Genomic DNA, 13,102 nt, shown 5'->3' on the forward strand with positions numbered 1-13,102 from the left:
GCACTGAAGCTTTTTTAAATGTTCTAGCTTAGAACTGAATTTTATTGCTCATCTTTGCTTAATCCTTTGGGGGTGATTCTCCCAAAAGTACTGAACTGGCGGGAAAACTGTTCTAGATCACGCAGTTTTGACAGTTCAGCTTCTCACCTGAATCTCCACAGTCTGTACACTGAAGAGGTCCCAGTCGTGAATCTCATTAAAAACCCCGGGGGGTGGGGGGGAAAATGGGGCCTATTCATGTCAGAGTTTGACAGTTTTGGAACTTTGCACAGGCACAGTGGCCCCAAACCGTCAAACTCCTGTTTGCTGGCCAGCCCGGGACCCCTGCCATAGTGCCCCTTGACCCCCCCCCCCCCCCCCCCCATGGCCCAATCACAGGCCCCACAAAAATTCCTGGACCAGTCTTGCACTGCCCTCCTGTCTCCCCCCTTGTCCCCCGTCCTGGAGCGCCCGGATGCCCAGGTCCACCCCTCAGTAGTGGCGATCCTCCCCCTATCCCAGCTGACCCCCACAGGGGTCAGACCCCCCTGGAGGCAAGCCCCCCCCCCCCTTTCCTGTCCTAATTGCAGCCCTCCCTCCATCCCAGACCGACCCCAATACAGAGTGGCAGTGGGACCCCCACACCCACCAATCACACCTAGGCCTCATCCCCTTACATTGCCCAATGCCTGATGGGCAGTGCCAAGGTGCCCCCCGGGCATGGGCATGTTGCCCCTTGGGCAGTGCCAGGGGGCAGTGTCTAGTACTGCCAGGGTGCCCATACCCTGGGGGCACCAACCCCTGCCACCTGACCTCCTGGGGGCCCTGATTGCCCTCCTTCATTCCAGCGGGATCTCCCGCTGGCTCCTCAAACGTGGGGAACTAGTCTGAACCTTGCCAGAATTAAGTACTCTTGGTGGGGTGGGAGATTCGATTGGGACCTGAAAGGTTCCGATAATTAGCAAATCTACATATTTGAAATAGATTTTAAAAAGATTTGAACGAATTACCTGCCTTCCCGCTGGCTTCCAGCGTGGTCTGGCTGGCAACTGGGAGATGCGCATGTGCAAATCCCCATTCAAGGCCGCAGACACGCATCTCCCGGCTGGACCTGCTAGAAAAGTGGGAGAATCGTGGCCTTTGACTCCGCACTCTGTGGACATTCACAGTGGACCTCCACAAGATCTTGTGGAGTCGTCAGCTGCACAGTGGAGTTTCTTTCTTCTACCTTTCTGTTTCTAATTTTGCAATGAAACTTCTTTCACACGTTCTCACTCTGTGTTTTCACTTCAGTTACTTTCTGTCAGGTCAGAATGTTGCTCCTTTAATTTTCCAGCTTCTGAATTTCTGCTCCAGGTTCTGTGTTTTTCACATTAGCTGCTACCATGTTGTATGTTTCTTCAGGAAGTCTTACAAGTAGTTTCTGAGGCTTGTATGTTTGAACATTAAGAGTTTATTGTTAACACGTAACTCTCTACGTATGTATGGGTATCGCTCAAGGAATGAACTTAATTCACATCTACTTCTGTGCAGATCTCTGTCCAATCCACACCTGACTCAAGTCCAATCCACAACTGACTCCAGTCCCAGGTCATGCATCTCTTTACATCTCACTGTGGACAGTACTGTTTCCAAGTCCTATATTAATCCTTTCTGTGCCAGATACCCTTACGCTATTCTAATTAACAAAAGGTTTCTTTACCCATGTTTGGGAAAATCTCTCCCAACTGTACACCATGCCATCACATCTGTTGGATCTGTCCTATTGGTGGATCTGTCCTATTGGTGGGACTGGATGCAACCAAGGATCATGGCGTCTGTAAGATATAGTTCCATGCATATGACAGGCTTGGCACGTTGTGTGACAGCTTTCCCAGTTTTGGCATAAACCCCCAGATGTTAGTAAGGAGGATTGGGTGTGTTGTCAATTCAAATGTCTAGGTTGATGTCGAGTCTGTCTGGTTTCATTCGTTTTAGACATCGTAGCCGTTTGATAGAACAGAGTGTCTTGATAGGTCATTAAAAATTGCTTGGGCCTGGAATCACATGTAGGCCAGACCAGGTAAGGATGGCAGATTTCCTTCCCCAAAGGAAGTTAGTATACCAATTAGGTTTTAACAACAATTGACAATGGTTTCATTGTCACTTTACCAAATTTTTTTCATTCGAGACGCTACTAATTTAATTTAAATTCCATCAGCTGCCATGGTGCGAATTGAACTCTGTTTCCAGAACATTGGGCCTCTAGATTGCTAGTTCAGTGACATTACCACTACACTACCACCTGCCTGTGAGAGTCAAGAGGACCAATGTTATCTTAGAGCAGAACTACTGTTGCTTTGAGAGATGGGAATTGGCACTGCAGTATGCTGTGACTCATTGGTCCCACATAATTCTAATCTGCTGCACCTGCATAGCTCTGCCACCCTCCAAGCCCAGGAGATGGTCTCAGAGTACAGTGCGGAAGTCTGGCTTTGCAGCTCTTAATCTTATGGAGTGAGGAGACAGTGTTCAGCGTGTCCAGCAAAGAAAGGTAAGAGTGTCAGTGTGTCATTGTAGTTAGACTGTTGAACGTCTGCTGAAACTGATCTGTGGTACTCAGTTAATTGCCATGCTGATACCCTCTCGCTCCACAGAGCATTAGTACATTTATTTAAAGCTTCTTTCCAAGGAGACCACCTTGCTGCTTCATTCTTCATCAATTTTTGTTTAAAAGGCTGCATTTTAATTTCCAAGTACCCTCAACATATTACTCCAATTTTCACAGGATTTGCACTTGTGACCTTTGAGTAACCCCTGAAATTTTGGAAAGATCCCTTTGCCATCTATTAGCAGATGCAACTCAAGATGCATTGACAGAAATCCAATGCAGTGTACCACTGGAATATCTGAGCCCCTGATTCTGTGACACACCGTAACTTCTCCAATTTAACTACTGTTCCACTAAAAATTGTTTTAAAAATTTCATGTCTTCTTCATCATGAGAATGAATGATGAACTGAAATGTTTGGGAATGATAATTAAATTAGCAACAGTGAAATAAAGAATGTTTTATAAGAAAATCATGGAAACAATAATATGGAGCGTAAAGAAAAGGGATATTACTTCACTAAAAATATACCAAAACTTTCTTGGGGTCAGTTATGTATCGTAAAGCAATGCCTCTCTTTGTAATTAGTCACATGATGTGCTGTGACAGCACCAGAGGCATTTGCACTTTCCTATCTCTCTTCCATGTTGGACTTCAACAAGTCTTTTAAATTTTGTTGAAATATCCCACGGTGTGACGCCTCAGAAATCCTTTTACCTTGTTGTCAAATTGGCCAGAAACAATTACACATGCAAAACAGGGCCAGTGGTTGTAACTGCAAGAGAAGTATATTAAATTGGTGAGGCTCAGAGGATACAGCGTGTAAATCTGGGATATCAGTAGGGCTGAGTGCTTATCTTAATAGTCTGAATGTAACATAATCTCAAATAATATGGAATTTTTATATCCCAACGTGCTTAAACACAAATGAATAGGGAAGCTAAAAGCCACTGTTATACATACCTGTGATTATTCTTACGATTGTAAAATGAGTTTCAGTGAAAACTATCTTTCAAACTGAATTCTGATAAATTAACCTTCTTGTTCATACCTGTAACATTTTAGCATCACAGCACCAGGCCTTGAATGAAATATTTTCAATTAAAGCATAGAGTTATTTAGGCTTTGAGGCATATTCTCTTCTCACCAGGTTTGCTTCTTTCCAGTCCCCATCCATCAAAACTCTCCACCATCTGCCTGAATGTGTTTTTACATTGAACAAGTGACTCTTCTCACTCACTTCAAATAAATATGACAACTGGTAAATGTACTGGTTATGCCTATCTGCTGTAGGATATATGTGCGACATTCTTTGTTTCAGAAATCAAAGAAATCATGGGATCTGCTCAGGTCCCATCTTCATCTCTTTTCATTGGTGACTATATTGGTCCCCTTCCCTGTTACCTCTGAATCATAAAATTTGATCAATTTTATTTCAAATTTCCATCCTTCCCTCCACTTCGTGCAGTTAGCTCCAAATCTCCCCACTTTCGACTTTTCTATCTCAATTTTTGGTGATAGGCTATCTACAGATTCCTGCTATAAACCCAACAACTCCTTCACTTAACTTGACTACACCTGCTCCCACTCTGCTTCCTGCAAGCTCTCTACCAGGTCCTTTGGCTCCGCCACTTCCAATACATTACTTCTAATATTTCAGTCTTTTTTCTCAAATGAGGATTCCCTGCTATGTGGTTGACTAGGCCTTCAACTGTATCCTTCCCTTTTTTTGTACTTCAAGCTGCAAATATTGTACAGGTTAGTTAGCTCAGGTGTGTATGTGTGTGCGCATTTGTATTTTTGATTTGTGAATCACAAAGGATTAGCAATAGATCTACCCATGGGCTTAGAACATAAGAACTAGGAGCACGAGTAGGCCATTTGGCCTCTCAAGCCTGCTCCACCACTCAATAAGATCATGGCTGATCTTTTCATGGATTCAGCTCCACTTACCCGCCTGCTCACCATAATCCTTAAATCCTTTACTGTTCAAAAATGTATCTGTCCTTGATAAATATGAACTGCCTTGTTGAATGAACGGACGCTCACCCAATGGGAAGCAGCCAGTGGGGGTTTTTAAACCTGTAACTTTACCTGGACTAGCATTGTAGACCCTGAGAGGAAGACTACCTGACTGTAAAGCCAGTGGAGTGGCCTTTTCCTTTGGTGTACAATAAAGGGTGTTGGTGACAGGAAACTAAAACTTGGCCGAATTACTGCAGTTTGCTATTTCCCTTTTTTAATGCTGTTCATCTATATTTCAGCTCAGGTCAAGGGACTGTTAAGATTCCAGGAATCCATTAACTCACAAGACATTAGTTCAGCACATTATTAGTTGAATGACAATGTGAACTTATTAACATTTTACACAATTCAGGCAGTCACAATACCAATAGACCATTGACAGGAGCCTAACAGAACATTTCTATTACAAGCTGTACTTAAGCAGGTGCATACTTACAAATTGGGATAGATAGACAAATTACGAATCAAGAAAGGAAATAGGAATGACCCTGGTAATTATAGGCCAGTTAGTCTTACTTCAGTGGTCGGTAAGTTAATGGAAAGGGTCCTGAGAGATAGGATTTATAACCATTTGGAAAGATGCAGTTTAATCCAGGATAGTCAGCACGGTTTTGTGAGGGGTAAGTCCTGCCTCACAAATTTGAATGAATTCTTTGAGGAGGTAACTAAGTGTGTGGACGAAGGTAGAGCAGTTGATGTCGTATACATGGATTTTAGTAAAGCGTTTGATAAGGTTCCCCATGGTAGGCTCATGAAGAAGATTAGGATGTATGGGATAAAGGAAATTTGGCCGATTGGCTAAGTAACTGGCTGTATCATAGAAGACAGAGGGTGGTGGTGGAAGGAACATTTTCAGACTGGAGGCCAGTTACCAGCGGTGTACCACAGGGGTCAGTGCTGGGTCCACTGCTATTGTGATTTTTATCAGTGACTTGGAAGAGGGGGCTGAAGGGTGCATTAGTAAATTTGCTGACGAACCAAGATTGGTGGAGTAGTGGATGAGGTGGAGGGCTCTTGCAGGCTGCAAAGAGACATTGATAGGATGCAGAGCTGGGCCAAAAAGTGGCAGATGGAGTTTAACCCTGATAAATGTGAAGTGATTAATTTTGGTAGGACAAACTTGAATGCAGATTACAGGGTCAACGGCAAGGTTCTAAGGAATGTGGAGGAACGGAGAGATCTTGGGGTTCATATCCACAGATCTCTGAAGGTTGCCACTCAAGTGGATAGAACCGTGAAGAAGGCTTATGTATGTAAGCATTTATTAACAGGGGGTTTGAGTTTAAGAGCCGTGGAGTTATGTTGCAACTGTACCAGACGTTGGTGAGACCACATTTGGAATATTGTATTCAGTTCTGGTCACCTCACTATAAGAAGAAGGATGTGGAAACATTGGAGAGAATGCAGAGGAGATTTACCAGCATGCTGCCTGGTTTGAAGGGTAGCTGTTATGAGGAAAGGTTGAGGGAGCTGGGGCTTTTCTCTTTGGAGCGGAGGAGGATGAGAGGTGACCTAATAGAGGTTTATAAGATGATGAGAGGGATTGATAGAGTGGACGTGCAGAGACTATTTCCTTGGGTGGATGCAGCTGTTACTAGGGGGCATAACTATAAGGTTCATGGTGGGAGATATAGCAGGGATGTCCGAGGTAGATTCTTTACTCAGAGTGGTTGGGGTGTGGAATAGACTGCCTGCTGTGATAGTGGAGTTGGACACTTTAGGAACTTTCAAACAGTTATTGGATAAGCACATGGAGCACACCAGAATGATAGGGAGAGGATAGCTTGATCTTGGGATTGGACATAGCTCGGGACAACATTGAGGGCTGAAGGGCCTGTACTGTGCTGTAATATTCTATGTTCTATGAATCTTGATCTATTTCTTCAGCCCCTGGCCGCAGCTTTGCTCTGTTTCTGTCCAGGAGGCATCTCAGACTCAGGATATTGTCTGTCACTCCAACCAGACTCCTATTACTCTTCCTGGTTGTAGCCACCCCATTCATGGCCTTGGTTCCTATTACTTAATAGCCTTAGACTTGCTGCTTTCTTCTTCACCTCATAGCAGCTGACACTGCCCCCAGTTGTCGCTGCTCTGTCTTGAGTTTGGGTCTTTGATGGGTTTCATGAGGGTTTCTCTGTAACCCTAAGAATACTACTGTAGGCTGATGGTCATAAAAATCATTCCTGTTTACTTATAGATATTGGATATCTCAGTGCTGTACATGAGATTCTACTTCTTGCTTCTCACCAGTTCTCAATCTATTAATCGTGTAATGTTACATTATAGTTATATCAGCATCAGGTGCTCCTGATGTTAACCCAGTGGCGGATTAACTACCAACTGGACCCCTCGGCTGAGCTTTAGTAAAGTCCCCTGATCTTGCCCTTTGCCCCCTGCCCCACCCTTTGTTGATTAGAATAAAGTGACGTTAAGTGACACTAGATAACTTATATCATTGTACTATGTATAATATCATAAAGTTATATGAATTAGTTACAGCCCTTTTATTCATTTATTTTTCATTTTCTTTACATTTGTACTTTAAAAAACTTCCATGTTTTTAGTTTACAAAATTTTCGATAACAGCATGTAAATCAACAGATTGAAGCATTGTTGACTCAATATGCATGAGTGCCAAATGATTAAGTTTCTCATCACTCATTGTTGAGCGTAAATAGATTTTGATCCTCTTCAGTGTTGAAAATGAACACTCACCTGAACAGTTAGTGATCAGTAAAGACAGATAAATTCTAAAGCAAATGGATGTATTTGGATACACCTCGTGCAGTTGATCACTTGCCAGAGCTCGATACACCCCAGTAACAGGGATGTATTTGCATGTCGTACAAGTCCGAGGGCGAAGCTCCTCTATTTAGAGATATTTGTTACATTAATTCACCCACAGGTTATAGTTATGAAAATTTATTCACCCTTAAAAGGGTTAAACCAATTTTTTTTTGCTCTCAGGCCCCTCTCCCTTCCGGGCCCCTAGGCTTAAGCCTACTCAGCCTAATGGTTAATCTGCCACTATGTTAACCCTTTACTTAATAGTCAAAGACACTGCTCCTTGCAGGGAGGGATCTACAGGGATGAACCAGTTTGCCTACTCACTGCTGTCCTCCACTACCGCCACTTGCTGCCAGAGGTTATGTTACATTTTCAAGAAAAAGAATACTCCAAGAGCTAATGAGTTAAAATAGTTAATTTAAGCCTACATTAACAGTGCTGTCCACTAGACCAATAACCAAAACTTTCCATATCTACTCCAGTCAGCAGATGAATTCTAAGGATTTGTTTCTGGAGCATGGTAAACGTCAGTTAATTAGTTTGTTAAATATTTGTAGGGATATAAGGTCCCTCGTTAGCTATGATATTCTTTTACACATTTTATTTCTGTTACATTGTCAAGGCTTTCATATTCACTGCATTTATGCCAATTTCAAAATATTGACAGATTTAATTAAGTACAAGCTAGTAGTAAGAGGAACTATGAGTCAAATTTTGGTTAAATATGCAAAACATTTCCTGTGGGTAGAATTTTAATGAATAGTATTAGTAGGCTGCAAGCTATTATGTAACACTGTTAAATGTAAAATGTTACGTTTTATTAAATTTATCCTTATGAGTTTTAAAACGTTAATGCCCTTGAGATCCAACTGAGAAAATAACCTGGAGTCACAGTCAGAAATAATTTGTTTATTTAGAAGCGAAATAATCACAGCTGATGATTTTTCTTTAATTGGAACCCCTGGTGGTACTAGCATCGCTCTATTTATTAAAGTATATCTATTAATCAATACTAATTATAATATGTTTGAAATTAATAGCTGCCCAGAAGTGTTTCTCCAGCTAGTGGGATCTTCCCATCAACCATGTCCCATTTATTGTCATAAACTGTAAACCAGTTGAATGAGCAATGTCTTATTTTGCTCCTGCTCAGAAAGTCACAACTTTTAGTTCTGACTGCTTAACACATGTCGACCTATATTACTTGGGTGAATTTTATCAATCCCTGACTGGATCCCTGGTGGCACAGTGGTTAGCACTGCTGCCTCACACCACCAGGAACCCAGGTTCGATTGCTGGCTTGGGTCACTGTCTGTGTGGAATCTACATGTTCTCCCCATGTCTGCATGGGTTTACTCCGGGTGCTTCAATTTCCTCCCATAGTCTGAATGACATGCTGATTAGATGCATTGGCCATGCTAAATTCTTCCTCGGTGTACCTGAACAGGCACCGGAATGTGGCGACTAGGGGATTTTCAAAGTATCTTAATTACATGTTAATGTAAGCCTACTTGCAACACTAATAAATAAACATAAATAAACTTAAACGCTAGTCGCATACTGTGATTGAAGTTCATAAAATCAGTATATAAGAGGTATTATTTAACTGAGGATGCATCAACAGCTTACCCTGTCTCACTTAACTGTGAAAATTCAAATAAGTTGTTTTGGATTCTGAGCTTTACCAGTTCAGGTGAGGCTCTATCCAGAACACTAGCCTCAATTAGAAGCTGGGTGCAAGTGGAAGCCTGATGGTTCATGTAATGAAACAAATCTTTCAAAGAGATATTTATTTCTTGAGGTTTCTGGTTGTTTTTGCTGCAGTTTGCTCTATAACTTTGGTGATTTCACTGGGTAAGTCGTCTGTTTTTGCAGATTTTTTTAAGATTCATTTCGCTACTTATATTTCTCTTCATTGTTCTTGCTTACTGCTTTGGCATTGCACTTTAAAGGGATGAAGATAGGGTGAATGTTCCTTTTAGAGGTTTCAAATGTGTTGCTTAATTGAGGTAAAGAGAAAGATCTTATGAGATGCAAGTACAATCATCTTCATGGTGTTTTGGATGTACCCATCAACATGCAAGTATCTTTATCTATGTGTCACAGGAGTCTCTCCCTTGGTAACTTTACTGAACAAAACAGGTTGCTAGAGAGTTTTGCCATCATTTGTACAGTGATCTGAATTTGGATTGCCACTTCTCACAGCAAAGGATAGCTTTCATAATTCTGTTTTCTTTCAAGCCAACTTGACAAGTGTTTGCGATTCGGCTGCTCATCCTCTAGCCATATCCCACCATACCTCGATGAGAGATTTTTTTCTTCTCATTGATGATAAAAAGAATGTGGCTCTTGATCCTCGGTGCACCTTCAAGGGAAGTAACATTGAACGTGGGTGCTGTCCTTGCTTTTAGTAGATTCATCATAAACAACTTCTGCTTGTTTCAAGTTTCATTTTTGTATTGGCCCTTCCACTATCTGATTCGAGAAGACGACAACCATCACGGAATTGAAGAAAACCCAGGCAGCGTGCCTTAATGACTTTTGTCCAGTGGCTCTGACATCCATCATTATGATTATGATCACCATTATTCCTATGAAACTTAGCTCCAAACTCCATGGTCTGGGCCTCGGTGCCTCCCTCTGTGACTGGATCCTGAACTTCCTAACTCACAGACCACAATTAGTGAGGATAGGCAACAACACCTCCTCCACAATCATCCTCAACACCAGTGTCCCACAAGACTGTGTTCTCAGCCCCCTACCATACCCCTTATACACCTATGACTGTGTGGCCAAATTCTCCTCCAAATCAATTTTCAAGTTTGCTGCTGGCGACACCATCATAGTGGGTTCAATCTCAAACAATGATGAGATAGAGTACAAGAATGAGATAGAGAATCTGGTGAACTGGTGCAATGTCAATAATCTCTCCTGAAATGCAAACAAACCAAATGAAATTGTCATCGATTTCAGTAAGTGTAGAGGAAAACATGCCCCTGTCTACATTAATGGGGACAAAGTGGAAAGGGTTGAAAGCTTAGGTTTTTAGATGTCCAGATCACCAACAACCTGTCCTGGTCCCCCACGCTGACGCTATAGTTAAGAAAGCCCACCAGCGCCTCTACTTTCTCAGAAGACTGAGGAAATTTGGCATGTCTGCTATGACTCTCACCACCTTTTACAGATGCACCACAGAAAGCATTTTCTCCAGTTGTATCACAGCTTGGTGTGTCACCTGCTCTGCCCAAGACCACAAGAAACTATAAAATGTCATGAATGTAGGCCAGTCCATCACACAAACCAGCCTCCCATCCATTGACTTCACTTCCTACTGCCTCGACAAAGCAGCCAGCATAATTAAGAACCCCATGCATCCCGGACATTCTCTCTTCCACCTTCTTCCATCGGGAAAAAGATACAAAAGTCTGAGGTCACGTACCAACTGACTCAAAAACAGCTTCTTCCGTGCTGCCATCAGACTTTTGAATGGACCTACCTCGCATTAAGTTGTTCTTTCTCTACGCCCTAGCTATGACTGTAACATTACATTCTGCACTCTCTCATTTCCTTCTCTTTGAACGATATGCTTTGTCTGTAAAGCATGTAAGAAACAATACTTTTTACTATATGCTAATACACGTGACAATAATAAATCAAATCCACTAGTAAACTTCCAATCTCATCCTTCATCATGCTCACTGCCCAGCATGAAGACCTAAAACCCAGAAAAACAAGTTGGAATGCAAGAAGTTGACCCATTAATTTTACTTTGGGTTTCACACACAGAATTCCACACCTAAATCCCCACCCCATCCCACCCACCTCCTAGCTCAGAACCAACCTTTTCAATGATATCTAGGCCCTGACGTCAATGTAAAAAACAGTTTAATTTGTATTTAATTCAACAGCTCTGCAAATCCTCTGGGTTCTGGGGACCCTAGTTTAAAAATATATGAATTGAGTGGATAAGTTTTGTCTGCGAATAATGATATCTTATCCTCATCAGCCTAAGTGGAATATATTATATTTCATACTACCAAACTTTGTATGCACAAGTAAGGGACTATTTATTATGTTATCTTGAATGAGGAAGAATAATTTCCAGTATTTATTTCTATGATACATAGATGGCTTTAACATCCACGCAATTATAAATATTAGAAGCAGTTACAATCTTGCATTTAACTTAGGCTGGCAGTTGAATAGCTTTCATTTTTAGTGATGGATGGAACAAATTTCACTGTTTTAATTGAAAATGCATATATAAAAAACCACTGGAGCATAACGTCAGTTATATCTAGATTCTATTATAAAAGCCGTGTGTTTGACTTGCATTCTTTTTGCTCGATGCAGCCAGTGATTAATTAGTTTACTTAAATGTCAGTAAACGTCTACAGGAATTGTCATTCGTAACTGAACCTGTATAATTGGGTTTCATTACCAGTAATTAATGGCTAGACTTTGATGTCGAGAACAATTTACATCTAAAGTTGTTGCCATTCGGCTAATGAATTACCCAAAATATCTTTTGCTTGGGATGTGTTTTGACAGGTTTTTAATTTGAATATAAATGACAAAATAATGTGACCTCCTTTGCTAAATTCAAACTAGTGTGGTGAACTCTTCCGAAATATTAATTATCTTTAAATATTTTTAACATGACATGTGCTGAGCAGGAAAGTGAATATTTTCACATGATATAAGTTCATTAAGTATATGTGAAAGTCATTCCAGTTATCAGGAAATTAAATTATGAGGAAAGATTTTTTTCAGGCTACTGTAAGCCTAGAAATAAATTGTAATACCCACTTTGTTCTTACTGGTCTAAGAACTTATGTAAGGAATCGGTAATCCAGAATTGCTGCAGGCCTTGTGACCATAGAATATCTTAAACTGTAGAATATCTTAAATGTTGTATCAGTGTTTTAAAAAACATATTGCAGCAGTGTGTCAAATGCTGACAGTGCCATGGAAGTACAACAAGGATAGATAGTTTCAAATTTTTTCTCACGTCCTCAAAACATTGATTTCAAGCATTGAGTTGATGAATAATTCATATTAACTTGATAGTTGGAAGGTGAACAAATCCCAGTGGCCAACAAAAATCAACTAGAGATGTTACTAAACACTGAAAGAAATAAAATGAAATGTATTGAAGGGGTTAAGAGACAGGTTTAATGCTCATAGTTGGCCAAGACCAGAGAAATGTTGCAACTTACTTGGTTACAAGCTCAGACATATTTGTCATCAAATGTGTACTACTAAGCCAATTCTATCATCTCGTTCAACCTTCCATCTCATTCAATCCCATCTCATACGACTCCTTCCTCTCATGTCAGCATCATCTCATGCCATTCCATCCTTCCATTCTTGCCACTGCTTTAATGCCACCCAATTCTTCTAGTCCTCCCACTCTATTACTTTCATAACACCCCTCTGATGCCATTTCTTCTTTCCCATTCCTCCATACTATTTACATCATACCATTCCATCCTCCCCATGTCATCACCACTCTACATCCAGGGCAACTTTGCTATTGGATTCCCCTTACTTCTACTGTTCTTTTTGTGTCTGACCAGTCCCTGTCACCAACTGTTGGCAAGCACAGGCATTCCATGCTTCAGTCCACCATGCACCCCATTTGCCTCTGCATGTGCCAGGCCCCACCCATCAAATCAACCTACTTACCAATGAGAAGAGTACAGACAGTGAAAAACTGCT

At 41.3% G+C, this 13,102-nt stretch overlaps 1 protein-coding gene across 2 annotated transcripts in view; it reads left to right on the forward strand.

The window, feature by feature from the left end:
• Positions 1–13,102, forward strand: part of dync2h1 (dynein cytoplasmic 2 heavy chain 1) — a 546,351-nt gene that overhangs the window by 475,997 nt on the left and 57,252 nt on the right. The window lies entirely within an intron of this gene.

This window comes from Carcharhinus amblyrhynchos, chromosome 10, assembly GCF_965287045.1.
Source record: "Carcharhinus amblyrhynchos chromosome 10, sCarAmb.v2.hapA, whole genome shotgun sequence".
Classification (NCBI taxonomy): domain Eukaryota; kingdom Metazoa; phylum Chordata; class Chondrichthyes; order Carcharhiniformes; family Carcharhinidae; genus Carcharhinus; species Carcharhinus amblyrhynchos.